This window comes from Giraffa tippelskirchi, chromosome 14 (genome assembly GCF_054371585.1).
Source record: "Giraffa tippelskirchi isolate mGirTip1 chromosome 14, T2T-mGirTip1v1.2.pri, whole genome shotgun sequence".
Classification (NCBI taxonomy): domain Eukaryota; kingdom Metazoa; phylum Chordata; class Mammalia; order Artiodactyla; family Giraffidae; genus Giraffa; species Giraffa tippelskirchi.
The window spans coordinates 8,511,021-8,525,799 of NC_137288.1; the positions used below are offsets into that span (position 1 = coordinate 8,511,021).

The following is a 14,779-nucleotide window of genomic DNA, read 5'->3' on the forward strand; positions in this document are numbered from 1 at the left end:
CTTGCTGCAGGCCCAGCAGCAGCTTTCGGGGACTCGTCCCTGTGTAGCTCAGCACCCCGTCCCCACACACTCCCGTGCAGCAGCCCCAGCGTCCTCACCTCTGTGCTCTGGCGTGCTGGGCTCCAGGTCCTCCTGCTGCCTCAGAGGCCGGGGTTCTCGGGACTCTGGGTCGGAGCCGGGTGTGCTGAGCTCCGTGGCAGCCTCAGACTGGGCCGGCGGGTGTATCCTAGGCGGTGTCTCTGCAGCAGGCCTTCCCCGCCTCCTCTTCTCCCCCGGTGGGGCTGATGCCTCCGTGGGCACGCTCACCTGGAGCCTGCACTGGGCCTCAGGGGCGGGGGGGTGGTGCTCCGACCCCTCCCTCCGGGAGGTGGATGGGGTGTCCCCGTCCTCGGCCTCATCACGTGGGAAGCTCTGCAACGACAGTGACCGTCAGCCAGCCATGCTGGGAGTTTTCCAAGCTGGGCCTGGCCAGTGGAACCGCTGCTTCTGCCTGCTCGAACTTCTCTTCCCAGAAGGGTCAGAGACGTGTGTCTGCTCAGATCCCCACCCGGGAGGAAAGAGACCCACCTGTGGGTGTGAGGTCAGCCTGGGCGGCCGCCGCTGCCCGCACACTCCCCATCGGGCCCAGCCTGCTCTCCCCTGGGGTGTGGACACAACTTGTCCGCAGGCTTCTGACCCCACATCCGCCTGGGCTTCCTTGAGGGAGACACACCCCGAGAAACCCGCATCCACACACACAGGCAAAGGACCCGGTGTTTCCGGGTGGCATGGGCGAGGTGGCCTGGCCCGGCCTGGGGCTCCCCGTGTTACCTTTCTGTTTCTCCGGGCAAACGGCCAGAGGCCTCTCGGGGGTGTCCTGAGCCAACGTCGACAGGGTGCCCACGCACACTGCCTGTGAGCTCTCCTGAGGCCCCGGCCTCTGGGCATGGGCAAACAGCAGAACATCCTGGCAGCAAGTGATCTGGCTGGGGGCTCCTCTCCGCTCTGGAGGCCTGGATACCCGGGTTGCGGGTTCTGTTGGGTTCTGTTGCCGGCAGGTGACATCATCGCCTGGGGTTCGTGCTGAGGTCCCTTCCCCAAAACTTCCCAAGGGAATCTCTGGGTTTCTGACTGCTCGACCACCCCCCTTAGGCCATGTGCAGGCACAGAGACGCCCACACAGCCCAGCCCACAGCCCTGGGGAGGCCTGGGTGCAGCCAGGGCCTGAGCTCCGAGGGCCCTGCTGCTCTCAGACCAGGCTCCTTCTTCTCATAAGTGGTGTGGCCCTGGACAAGCATATGCCCCTCAGGGTTTCCCCAGTCTCTCCATCTGCAGAGTGGGGGTCATTCTCCCATCTGCTTCCTAGGTCTGTCGGCCTACGAGCAGCTCCATGCCTTTCCACCTGGGGCCGATATCACGTGGAGCTCGTGCGCTGAGACTTCAGAAAGAAAGATTCCATCCAGGGCTGACATAGCACAGAATGGGGCAGAACGAGGCCTGGATGTGCCGTGGTACCCAGGAAAAGGCACTCCCCCTCCTGACTGTTTTGAGACCCCGCATCCAAGTTGGAGGACCGAAAGGAAGACTCGAAGGTCTCCCTCTCTTGTAGAAAAGAGTAGCCAACTTTCTGGTCCTGTTTCCATTGAGATTCTGTTCAAGTGTCCCAGCTCGGCTTCTGCGGGTGGCTGAGCTTCTAATGGCTCCCTGCGTTCTTGTCTTTTCCTCTGCAAACCTTCCGTCCTTTTCCCCCTTCTGGGGTGGATGGGCGCTGTCATTGCTTCTACCTTCGAGACAGATTGAGGAAAAGTCTGGACCATCGACTCCTTTCCTCTCTTTGGTTCTGTGTCTCTCTCTGGCTGTGTCCCTCTCTTTTCCTTTCTCAATTCCCTCTGTGTCTTCCTCTTTCTCTCTCGTGTGTGAATGGATGGATGCTAGGAATTCCACATGTATATGATTAGATGAGGGTTATGTTTTAGGGATAGGTTAGAGGGAGAGAAAGGCTTCAGGTCGGAGTTGGTCATAGGGGAAGGGTCAAGGGTGGTGGTGGTGTTTCTTGGAATCTGAGTGCTGTGCATTCTTCGTCTCTTTCCATATGAACCCCTTCTCAGATACACCACTTGGAAGGAGTCTCTCGTGTTCCGTTTCCTATCTTTTGCATTTGTGAATGCTTAGCTTCTCTGTTGTGAAGAGGTTCCATTGGATGGAAACCCATTGGTGTACTTCGTGTACCTCTTTCCCTTAATTGAAGAGACCCATTTCTACCTCCGCCCAGCAAATGGCAAGGAGACTCTGATGTTAAGGAGCCTTTGACCTACGCTTCTTTCTAGCTATCTCATGACATCAGTCTTTAGGGTGAGGTTTTTCCCCAATATTGAGGTGGTCTGAGATCCAAACCAATAGCGTTCTTCAGATGTAGCTGTCTGGGTTTCCCATGGACATTGATTGAAGAGGCTTTCTTGTTCCCATTTGGATAATCTCCCCTTCTGTGTCAGAGATGAGTTGACGATGGATGCTGGGGTTTGTTTCTGGACCCTCAACTTTATTCCATCGATCTGGATCTGTGTGTGTTGTTGTATTCCCAATAGCATACTGTCCTGCCGCTGCTGCTGCTGCTGCTAAGTCACTTCAGTCGTGTCAGACTCTGCGCGACCCCATGGCCTGCAGCCTACCAGGCTCCTCCGTCCAGGGCATTTTCCAGGCAAGAGTACTGGAGTGGGTCGCCATTGCCTTCTCCGATACTCTCCTGAGGATCCTAGTTTGGTCGTCTAATTTCCTTTCACACAACCTTGGATGTCCGTATCGGGGCCTTTTCGTCGGATTGTATTGACAATTTAGGCTCTTTTCTGTTTCCGTAACCCCTTTTGCAATTCTTTGTTCGGTGCGAAAATGCATTGGCATTTTGGGAGGAATAGCATCGAAGCTGTGGATTGCCTTGTGGGGCTGTGACATCATTTTACCAATAGGAATTTTTCAAGCCCTGAGCACAGCTTCTCTCTCCAGTGATTGGTGTGGGCTTGATCTTCCTTCTTCCATCTCTCGCCGTTTTGTGAGAACAGGTGCATCCTTCCCTTCTGGGTTAGATGGACTCGTGGATATCACTTCAGTGCATGGCATTGTCAGTGGGGGTGATAATTCCCTTCTCATTGGAAGACTTTGCTGTGAGTATTAGAAATGCAAGTGACTTCTCTTCCCCTTCCTCCCTGTCCATCTCTCAGAGCCACCGGGAAACAGAGGCCTCATCCACGGTCACACAGGCCTGAGGGGGTGCAACTAGACTGTTGTTTCTTCAGGCCCTCAGTGCTGGACATCATCCGGGATCCTCTGTGTGTGTCTTCCTCAGTCTGGTGTCCCTTCAGACCTTTCCCTAGTTTTCACAGGCTTGTTGTGTTGGTGTTCTTTGTCTGTTTGGAGACGCATCCTTGATAAGCTTTGTGTTTCCACTCATTCGTCTGGCGATGTATGACCTGTCTTTTGCTTTTGTCATGAGGTCTTTCCCACAGTAGATATCTTTGATTTTGCCAAGTCCACTGTATTCTCTGGGTTTTTTTGTGGACTGCCTTTTAGTTTTGTGTGTGAAGACTCAAAGCACGTGTCCGGTTTCTGCTCATTGTTCTTCTAGATTGGTGACAAGTTTTCACGGAAAGTTTGTCTAGGGATAAGTGGAAGTGAACTCGGTGTAAGGTGTCAAGTCTCCATCTCCATTCATGTCATCCCCTGCAGTTTCCAATTCCCTGTTCCTGAGTGGTTTTGGAGACCTTGTGGGGAGTTTGGTTGCATTGGAGTTTGCATTACCACCTTGATTCGATTCACACTGTTCTGCCGTCAGGGACACTGTCAAGGGGGAGTGAGGAGCAGCCTGCACTTCCAGCAGTGACCACACGGTGGGGCGAGTGCTGCTCTCCCCTCTGGGAGCCCCAGGCCACAGGCATCCCAGTGAGGAGCCAGCTCTGTGCTCAGCTGAAAGGAGTTAGTCTCTCAGGGGCCTCTGAGCCCTTGCCTTTGGATCACCCAGGGTGGGCATTGACTGGGACAGAAAAAATTGCCCTGAATTCCATGGACGGAAGAGCCTGGCTGTGTAGAGTTCGTGGGTTGCCGTGAATCAGACACAACTGAGGACAGAAAAATTCAATACATTAAAACACTTTTGGGGGGTGGGGGTGAGTGAAAGGGGGTGATGTGGGTTTTTTTGTCTTATATAACAGCCAAGGGAAATCTAGTTTAAACCTAAATTCACATAGACGGGAAAGGTATAGCTCTCCGTCACCCTATTAAAAAAAAAAAAAAACTACTAAACTTTTCTGAAAGTTTATTTACTAGCTTCCTTGAGCAGTTCATGGTGAAGCTTTTTTTTTTTTTTTTTTTTTTTCTGTGACATTGGCCTCATTAAAAAGTACGGTTTGCCTTTACTGGATAATTTTGTTCATTGGTTTCTTAGGGAACCTTGGTAATATTTGAGTTTCCTGGGGAGTATGGTCACATGACCTGGCCCTGGCCAATCGGTGCGTTCTACCTCCCTGGCCACTGTGATTGGCTCCGGGCTGGGGCAGTGCCCAATCGGGGCCCAGGGCCGGGCCTGACGTTGGAAGCCAGGGGAAGACGAGCTGTCGTCCTGCTGGGGTAGGGGAAGGGGTGGGGCCGGGGGAGGTCAGGCTCCAGCAGTGGGAGGGGCGTGAGGTCCGCCTGCGGCAGTTGGTGACCTTCCCGCTCCCCTCAGGGCAGAGCCGCCGGCCTGAGAATGAGGGCGCTGCTGAGCCCAGGGGCTGGGATGGCCCGTTGCTGCTGTGGTCCCAGAGCTCCACCCGAGACCTGAGGGAAACCTTCTGCCCGTGAGTCCTCTCCCGCTTGTCTGTCAGCTTGTTTGAAGCATGCTGGGTTTTCTGCCCAGCTGGCTAAGGGGAGTCCCTGGAAATGCAATGGTGTGGGTTTTGGCAGACTTCAGGGAAGACATGCCAGATGAGCCTGGGAGACTCCAGCTTAATCTGGATTCAGGAGATATCTCTTCGGGCCAGCTAGTAATTGTAGGATAAGCCTAATGAGTCTTCACAGGATGAAGAGAGTAACGTGCCAAGGTAGCATTCGATGTCCTCATTCGAGAGGATGAAGCTGGTGCTCAGAGAAGGGGGGAACTTGGCCACAGCAAGGAGGTGTGCACCCAGACAGAACCCCCAGATCCGGCCATTGGAGCTCAGGGAGGCCACTGGTGTGGCTTGTCCCTGTGGCAGGGGCCGAGGCACGCAGCCCACCCTGATTCCTGTGGGGGCCTGACTTGGGAAGTGCCATCTGGTAGCTTTGAGACTCACCAAACCAAATTGCACTGGAGAGAGGAGGGACACCTTCCTTCATCCACCCCCCACCCCCGCCGGCTTCCCACATACCCTGACCCCTTTCTCTCGATTTCGGAGCCATTTCCAGAGTCCCGCTCATATGACCTCATTCGAAGTGCACTGTGGACGAGCTGCCATCTGCAGCTGCTACCACAGCAGCCAAGGGCTTTAGCTCCCGAGTACCTCCCTTCCTTTGGAACTTGGGGGCCCTCTACTCCCCACTTGCACACCACAGACCTTTGCTGAGGATTGTGGGGACCCTCACTCAGTTTGCAGCACGTTGTAGCCATCCCTGTCCTCCCTTGAAACTCAGCTTGTGAGCTCCTTTGGAGCAGCGTGGCCCACCTGGCTGCAACGGAAGAGACACAGCTGACAGTGAAACAACAGCTTAGATCTGAGAGCCGGAAAGCTCTGTCAAAAGGGACCTCCCTCTTCACGCCGTAGAGGCTGTAGGAGCCGCCAGGGTTTCGGAACCAGTGCTGGGGCCAAAATGACTCCACAGCTGTTTTCCTTCCTGGGGAGGGTTCTGGCTTGAGTGGGAATGGCTCAAGTCTAAGGTTCTGAAAGCCCACTGTGTGCAGATGCACGGTACACAGAGAGGAGAAGGTGGAGTCCTGCCCTGGAGGTGGTCACAGCTCACGGATGAGCCAGGCAGGCAGGCAGGCAGGGCATGAGAACACCTGAGCTGCCTTCATGAGTGAATGGTGTGGGGGCAGAGGAAGAGAAGCCAGTCTGCTCCCTCATGTGGTGCCCAGGGCAGGTTGTCCCCAGAGGAAACCCTTACGACGGTGAGGAGAATCCCTGCTGTTTCCCAAGGGGTTCCGTCGGTGCGTGTCTTCCCCGGAGCGCTCAGGCCGTCTCTAAAGTACACTGGCCATGGGCATTGCCTCTCCTTGGAACTTCCCATGTGTTTCTCTTTTTTATGGAACAGTGATTTTCTAGAGGGGTTCTGGGCCACAAGGATGTTGGGTCATTTTCTAGCCTTCTGTCATGAAGAACGCTTTCCTGGGCGTTGGGGTGGTTTGTTGTTCCAGCTCCCTTTCTTGGCTTCTTTTGGGAGCTGGTGCAACAAGACGAGCTCAGCCTCTGCCTTCTGGCGGAGATGTCACCCTTGAAACAGCAATGCCTGCCTGGAGATAATGATGGCAGTGGCCAAAAGGGCTTCGTTTGGCACATGGTATCTTGAAAGGACGTACACCGTCCTTTCAGATATCAAAGGCTAGTTCAAATGACATAAAAATGAGAACTCTCCAATGGAGTCTTACAGTAGGTGGAGAGTCCGAAAAACACTGCTTCAGTCATTTCACGGAGAGTCATTGATTGGGGACACCAAGAATATAGGAAGGAATGCACAAAGAAAAGATGAAATTGTGTTCAGGATCGGGGGAAGGGATGAACAGGGCGTGCTTGCCTTGAATCCAGGCTTTGTTGGGGGGTGGGGCATAAAGATCAAACGGGTCTGAAACTACCAAGTGGTGATGGTAACACAGTATCACCAGATTTACACAACAGTGTTCCCAAATTGCAACAATGATGAGAAAGTTTACGAATCCCAACTTAACCAACAAAAATACAGGAAACCATACAAAAAAGAAAACATCACCAGAAAGGTGGAAACAAACCAAATGCAAAGCAGTTCAGGGGAAAGGAACTCCATGTCCCCTGGGGGCAGACCGAGTTGCCGGCGTCCACGGTGAGCAGACAGGGATGGAGGCTGCAGAGCCGACCGCTCCCCTGGACGTGGTGTTTCCGGCAAGGGCTCTGGGTGTCTGTCCAGAGCGGGGGCTCGTTCTCCCTGCAGGGGTGGGTGAGTCATCGTGGGCGTCTGGGTGTTGCGCGGGAGCCAGGGCAGGCTCTCCCTGCCGAGGCGGTGACTCCTCCTCTGCCTCGGGTTCTCCTGCCAGAGCCCGAGCAGGTACAGGTGCACGTGGAGGTGGAGGTTCTGGCTGAGGGGGTGGGACATCAGTGCCTGGGGCTGGGGGTCCTGCAGGCACGGAGATCCGATCTGCCCAGTGTGCTGGCCAGTACCCAGCTGGCCTGGTGTCTCTGCGAGGGCAAGTCTCGGTTCTCCATCTGCCCTCGGTGGATCCCTGGGTCCTGCACCTGGAGCCACCACCTCTGTAGGGACAGGTCTGGGAAGTGGAGCCTGGTTCCAGTTGGAGGTCAGTGCTAGAGCTGGGGGAGAAGCAAAGTTTGCCCACAGGCCAGCCTTGGCATGTGCGTATCCCGGGACAGAAAGCTTCCAAGAGATTCCCAAAGAATACCCAGCGTCGGATGTCTTTTGGGACTGAAGTGTGCAAGACGGGGGGCGGGGGGTGTGAGGCCAGTGCTTGCTGCAGGCCCAGCAGCAGCTTTCGGGGACTCGTCCCTGTGTAGCTCAGCACCCCGTCCCCACACACTCCCGTGCAGCAGCCCCAGCGTCCTCACCTCTGTGCTCTGGCGTGCTGGGCTCCAGGTCCTCCTGCTGCCTCAGAGGCCGGGGTTCTCGGGACTCTGGGTCGGAGCCGGGTGTGCTGAGCTCCGTGGCAGCCTCAGACTGGGCCGGCGGGTGTATCCTAGGCGGTGTCTCTGCAGCAGGCCTTCCCCGCCTCCTCTTCTCCCCCGGTGGGGCTGATGCCTCCGTGGGCACGCTCACCTGGAGCCTGCACTGGGCCTCAGGGGCGGGGGGGTGGTGCTCCGACCCCTCCCTCCGGGAGGTGGATGGGGTGTCCCCGTCCTCGGCCTCATCACGTGGGAAGCTCTGCAACGACAGTGACCGTCAGCCAGCCATGCTGGGAGTTTTCCAAGCTGGGCCTGGCCAGTGGAACCGCTGCTTCTGCCTGCTCGAACTTCTCTTCCCAGAAGGGTCAGAGACGTGTGTCTGCTCAGATCCCCACCCGGGAGGAAAGAGACCCACCTGTGGGTGTGAGGTCAGCCTGGGCGGCCGCCGCTGCCCGCACACTCCCCATCGGGCCCAGCCTGCTCTCCCCTGGGGTGTGGACACAACTTGTCCGCAGGCTTCTGACCCCACATCCGCCTGGGCTTCCTTGAGGGAGACACACCCCGAGAAACCCGCATCCACACACACAGGCAAAGGACCCGGTGTTTCCGGGTGGCATGGGCGAGGTGGCCTGGCCCGGCCTGGGGCTCCCCGTGTTACCTTTCTGTTTCTCCGGGCAAACGGCCAGAGGCCTCTCGGGGGTGTCCTGAGCCAACGTCGACAGGGTGCCCACGCACACTGCCTGTGAGCTCTCCTGAGGCCCCGGCCTCTGGGCATGGGCAAACAGCAGAACATCCTGGCAGCAAGTGATCTGGCTGGGGGCTCCTCTCCGCTCTGGAGGCCTGGATACCCGGGTTGCGGGTTCTGTTGGGTTCTGTTGCCGGCAGGTGACATCATCGCCTGGGGTTCGTGCTGAGGTCCCTTCCCCAAAACTTCCCAAGGGAATCTCTGGGTTTCTGACTGCTCGACCACCCCCCTTAGGCCATGTGCAGGCACAGAGACGCCCACACAGCCCAGCCCACAGCCCTGGGGAGGCCTGGGTGCAGCCAGGGCCTGAGCTCCGAGGGCCCTGCTGCTCTCAGACCAGGCTCCTTCTTCTCATAAGTGGTGTGGCCCTGGACAAGCATATGCCCCTCAGGGTTTCCCCAGTCTCTCCATCTGCAGAGTGGGGGTCATTCTCCCATCTGCTTCCTAGGTCTGTCGGCCTACGAGCAGCTCCATGCCTTTCCACCTGGGGCCGATATCACGTGGAGCTCGTGCGCTGAGACTTCAGAAAGAAAGATTCCATCCAGGGCTGACATAGCACAGAATGGGGCAGAACGAGGCCTGGATGTGCCGTGGTACCCAGGAAAAGGCACTCCCCCTCCTGACTGTTTTGAGACCCCGCATCCAAGTTGGAGGACCGAAAGGAAGACTCGAAGGTCTCCCTCTCTTGTAGAAAAGAGTAGCCAACTTTCTGGTCCTGTTTCCATTGAGATTCTGTTCAAGTGTCCCAGCTCGGCTTCTGCGGGTGGCTGAGCTTCTAATGGCTCCCTGCGTTCTTGTCTTTTCCTCTGCAAACCTTCCGTCCTTTTCCCCCTTCTGGGGTGGATGGGCGCTGTCATTGCTTCTACCTTCGAGACAGATTGAGGAAAAGTCTGGACCATCGACTCCTTTCCTCTCTTTGGTTCCGTGTCTCTCTCTGGCTGTGTCCCTCTCTTTTCCTTTCTCAATTCCCTCTGTGTCTTCCTCTTTCTCTCTCGTGTGTGAATGGATGGATGCTAGGAATTCCACATGTATATGATTAGATGAGGGTTATGTTTTAGGGATAGGTTAGAGGGAGAGAAAGGCTTCAGGTCGGAGTTGGTCATAGGGGAAGGGTCAAGGGTGGTGGTGGTGTTTCTTGGAATCTGAGTGCTGTGCATTCTTCGTCTCTTTCCATATGAACCCCTTCTCAGATACACCACTTGGAAGGAGTCTCTCGTGTTCCGTTTCCTATCTTTTGCATTTGTGAATGCTTAGCTTCTCTGTTGTGAAGAGGTTCCATTGGATGGAAACCCATTGGTGTACTTCGTGTACCTCTTTCCCTTAATTGAAGAGACCCATTTCTACCTCCGCCCAGCAAATGGCAAGGAGACTCTGATGTTAAGGAGCCTTTGACCTACGCTTCTTTCTAGCTATCTCATGACATCAGTCTTTAGGGTGAGGTTTTTCCCCAATATTGAGGTGGTCTGAGATCCAAACCAATAGCGTTCTTCAGATGTAGCTGTCTGGGTTTCCCATGGACATTGATTGAAGAGGCTTTCTTGTTCCCATTTGGATAATCTCCCCTTCTGTGTCAGAGATGAGTTGACGATGGATGCTGGGGTTTGTTTCTGGACCCTCAACTTTATTCCATCGATCTGGATCTGTGTGTGTTGTTGTATTCCCAATAGCATACTGTCCTGCCGCTGCTGCTGCTGCTGCTAAGTCACTTCAGTCGTGTCAGACTCTGCGCGACCCCATGGCCTGCAGCCTACCAGGCTCCTCCGTCCAGGGCATTTTCCAGGCAAGAGTACTGGAGTGGGTCGCCATTGCCTTCTCCGATACTCTCCTGAGGATCCTAGTTTGGTCGTCTAATTTCCTTTCACACAACCTTGGATGTCCGTATCGGGGCCTTTTCGTCGGATTGTATTGACAATTTAGGCTCTTTTCTGTTTCCGTAACCCCTTTTGCAATTCTTTGTTCGGTGCGAAAATGCATTGGCATTTTGGGAGGAATAGCATCGAAGCTGTGGATTGCCTTGTGGGGCTGTGACATCATTTTCCCAATAGGAATTTTTCAAGCCCTGAGCACAGCTTCTCTCTCCAGTGATTGGTGTGGGCTTGATCTTCCTTCTTCCATCTCTCGCCGTTTTGTGAGAACAGGTGCATCCTTCCCTTCTGGGTTAGATGGACTCGTGGATATCACTTCAGTGCATGGCATTGTCAGTGGGGGTGATAATTCCCTTCTCATTGGAAGACTTTGCTGTGAGTATTAGAAATGCAAGTGACTTCTCTTCCCCTTCCTCCCTGTCCATCTCTCAGAGCCACCGGGAAACAGAGGCCTCATCCACGGTCACACAGGCCTGAGGGGGTGCAACTAGACTGTTGTTTCTTCAGGCCCTCAGTGCTGGACATCATCCGGGATCCTCTGTGTGTGTCTTCCTCAGTCTGGTGTCCCTTCAGACCTTTCCCTAGTTTTCACAGGCTTGTTGTGTTGGTGTTCTTTGTCTGTTTGGAGACGCATCCTTGATAAGCTTTGTGTTTCCACTCATTCGTCTGGCGATGTATGACCTGTCTTTTGCTTTTGTCATGAGGTCTTTCCCACAGTAGATATCTTTGATTTTGCCAAGTCCACTGTATTCTCTGGGTTTTTTTGTGGACTGCCTTTTAGTTTTGTGTGTGAAGACTCAAAGCACGTGTCCGGTTTCTGCTCATTGTTCTTCTAGATTGGTGACAAGTTTTCACGGAAAGTTTGTCTAGGGATAAGTGGAAGTGAACTCGGTGTAAGGTGTCAAGTCTCCATCTCCATTCATGTCATCCCCTGCAGTTTCCAATTCCCTGTTCCTGAGTGGTTTTGGAGACCTTGTGGGGAGTTTGGTTGCATTGGAGTTTGCATTACCACCTTGATTCGATTCACACTGTTCTGCCGTCAGGGACACTGTCAAGGGGGAGTGAGGAGCAGCCTGCACTTCCAGCAGTGACCACACGGTGGGGCGAGTGCTGCTCTCCCCTCTGGGAGCCCCAGGCCACAGGCATCCCAGTGAGGAGCCAGCTCTGTGCTCAGCTGAAAGGAGTTAGTCTCTCAGGGGCCTCTGAGCCCTTGCCTTTGGATCACCCAGGGTGGGCATTGACTGGGACAGAAAAAATTGCCCTGAATTCCATGGACGGAAGAGCCTGGCTGTGTAGAGTTCGTGGGTTGCCGTGAATCAGACACAACTGAGGACAGAAAAATTCAATACATTAAAACACTTTTGGGGGGTGGGGGTGAGTGAAAGGGGGTGATGTGGGGTTTTTTGTCTTATATAACAGCCAAGGGAAATCTAGTTTAAACCTAAATTCACATAGACGGGAAAGGTATAGCTCTCCGTCACCCTATTAAAAAAAAAAAAAAAAAACTACTAAACTTTTCTGAAAGTTTATTTACTAGCTTCCTTGAGCAGTTCATGGTGAAGCTTTTTTTTTTTTTTTTTTTTTTTCTGTGACATTGGCCTCATTAAAAAGTACGGTTTGCCTTTACTGGATAATTTTGTTCATTGGTTTCTTAGGGAACCTTGGTAATATTTGAGTTTCCTGGGGAGTATGGTCACATGACCTGGCCCTGGCCAATCGGTGCGTTCCACCTCCCTGGCCACTGTGATTGGCTCCGGGCTGGGGCAGTGCCCAATCGGGGCCCAGGGCCGGGCCTGACGTTGGAAGCCAGGGGAAGACGAGCTGTCGTCCTGCTGGGGTAGGGGAAGGGGTGGGGCCGGGGGAGGTCAGGCTCCAGCAGTGGGAGGGGCGTGAGGTCCGCCTGCGGCAGTTGGTGACCTTCCCGCTCCCCTCAGGGCAGAGCCGCCGGCCTGAGAATGAGGGCGCTGCTGAGCCCAGGGGCTGGGATGGCCCGTTGCTGCTGTGGTCCCAGAGCTCCACCCGAGACCTGAGGGAAACCTTCTGCCCGTGAGTCCTCTCCCGCTTGTCTGTCAGCTTGTTTGAAGCATGCTGGGTTTTCTGCCCAGCTGGCTAAGGGGAGTCCCTGGAAATGCAATGGTGTGGGTTTTGGCAGACTTCAGGGAAGACATGCCAGATGAGCCTGGGAGACTCCAGCTTAATCTGGATTCAGGAGATATCTCTTCGGGCCAGCTAGTAATTGTAGGATAAGCCTAATGAGTCTTCACAGGATGAAGAGAGTAACGTGCCAAGGTAGCATTCGATGTCCTCATTCGAGAGGATGAAGCTGGTGCTCAGAGAAGGGGGGAACTTGGCCACAGCAAGGAGGTGTGCACCCAGACAGAACCCCCAGATCCGGCCATTGGAGCTCAGGGAGGCCACTGGTGTGGCTTGTCCCTGTGGCAGGGGCCGAGGCACGCAGCCCACCCTGATTCCTGTGGGGGCCTGACTTGGGAAGTGCCATCTGGTAGCTTTGAGACTCACCAAACCAAATTGCACTGGAGAGAGGAGGGACACCTTCCTTCATCCACCCCCCACCCCCGCCGGCTTCCCACATACCCTGACCCCTTTCTCTCGATTTCGGAGCCATTTCCAGAGTCCCGCTCATATGACCTCATTCGAAGTGCACTGTGGACGAGCTGCCATCTGCAGCTGCTACCACAGCAGCCAAGGGCTTTAGCTCCCGAGTACCTCCCTTCCTTTGGAACTTGGGGGCCCTCTACTCCCCACTTGCACACCACAGACCTTTGCTGAGGATTGTGGGGACCCTCACTCAGTTTGCAGCACGTTGTAGCCATCCCTGTCCTCCCTTGAAACTCAGCTTGTGAGCTCCTTTGGAGCAGCGTGGCCCACCTGGCTGCAACGGAAGAGACACAGCTGACAGTGAAACAACAGCTTAGATCTGAGAGCCGGAAAGCTCTGTCAAAAGGGACCTCCCTCTTCACGCCGTAGAGGCTGTAGGAGCCGCCAGGGTTTCGGAACCAGTGCTGGGGCCAAAATGACTCCACAGCTGTTTTCCTTCCTGGGGAGGGTTCTGGCTTGAGTGGGAATGGCTCAAGTCTAAGGTTCTGAAAGCCCACTGTGTGCAGATGCACGGTACACAGAGAGGAGAAGGTGGAGTCCTGCCCTGGAGGTGGTCACAGCTCACGGATGAGCCAGGCAGGCAGGCAGGCAGGGCATGAGAACACCTGAGCTGCCTTCATGAGTGAATGGTGTGGGGGCAGAGGAAGAGAAGCCGGTCTGCTCCCTCATGTGGTGCCCAGGGCAGGTTGTCCCCAGAGGAAACCCTTACGACGGTGAGGAGAATCCCTGCTGTTTCCCAAGGGGTTCCGTCGGTGCGTGTCTTCCCCGGAGCGCTCAGGCCGTCTCTAAAGTACACTGGCCATGGGCATTGCCTCTCCTTGGAACTTCCCATGTGTTTCTCTTTTTTATGGAACAGTGATTTTCTAGAGGGGTTCTGGGCCACAAGGATGTTGGGTCATTTTCTAGCCTTCTGTCATGAAGAACGCTTTCCTGGGCGTTGGGGTGGTTTGTTGTTCCAGCTCCCTTTCTTGGCTTCTTTTGGGAGCTGGTGCAACAAGACGAGCTCAGCCTCTGCCTTCTGGCGGAGATGTCACCCTTGAAACAGCAATGCCTGCCTGGAGATAATGATGGCAGTGGCCAAAAGGGCTTCGTTTGGCACATGGTATCTTGAAAGGACGTACACCGTCCTTTCAGATATCAAAGGCTAGTTCAAATGACATAAAAATGAGAACTCTCCAATGGAGTCTTACAGTAGGTGGAGAGTCCGAAAAACACTGCTTCAGTCATTTCACGGAGAGTCATTGATTGGGGACACCAAGAATATAGGAAGGAATGCACAAAGAAAAGATGAAATTGTGTTCAGGATCGGGGGAAGGGATGAACAGGGCGTGCTTGCCTTGAATCCAGGCTTTGTTGGGGGGTGGGGCATAAAGATCAAACGGGTCTGAAACTACCAAGTGGTGATGGTAACACAGGATCACCAGAGTTACACAACAGTGTTCCCAAATTGCAACAATGATGAGAAAGTTTACGAATCCCAACTTAACCAACAAAAATACAGGAAACCATACAAAAAAGAAAACATCACCAGAAAGGTGGAAACAAAGCAAATGCAAAGCAGTTCAGGGGAAAGGAACTCCATGTCCCCTGGGGGCAGACCGAGTTGCCGGCGTCCACGGTGAGCAGACAGGGATGGAGGCTGCAGAGCCGACCGCTCCCCTGGACGTGGTGTTTCCGGCAAGGGCTCTGGGTGTCTGTCCAGAGCGGGGGCTCGTTCTCCCTGCAGGGGTGGGTGAGTCATCGTGGGCGTCTGGGTGTTGCGCGGG

The 14,779-nt window shown here is 54.7% G+C and overlaps 1 long non-coding RNA gene across 1 annotated transcript in view; it reads left to right on the forward strand.

Moving 5' to 3' along the window:
• The window catches only part of LOC145534172 (uncharacterized), a 32,731-nt gene extending 18,196 nt beyond the window's left edge, over positions 1–14,535 (forward strand). The window contains exons 4-5 of the long non-coding RNA XR_014074306.1: positions 4,694–4,805; positions 12,329–14,535. This is a non-coding gene — a long non-coding RNA (uncharacterized LOC145534172). The remainder of the gene's footprint in view (positions 1–4,693; positions 4,806–12,328) is intronic.
• The last annotated feature ends 244 nt before the right edge of the window (positions 14,536–14,779 follow it).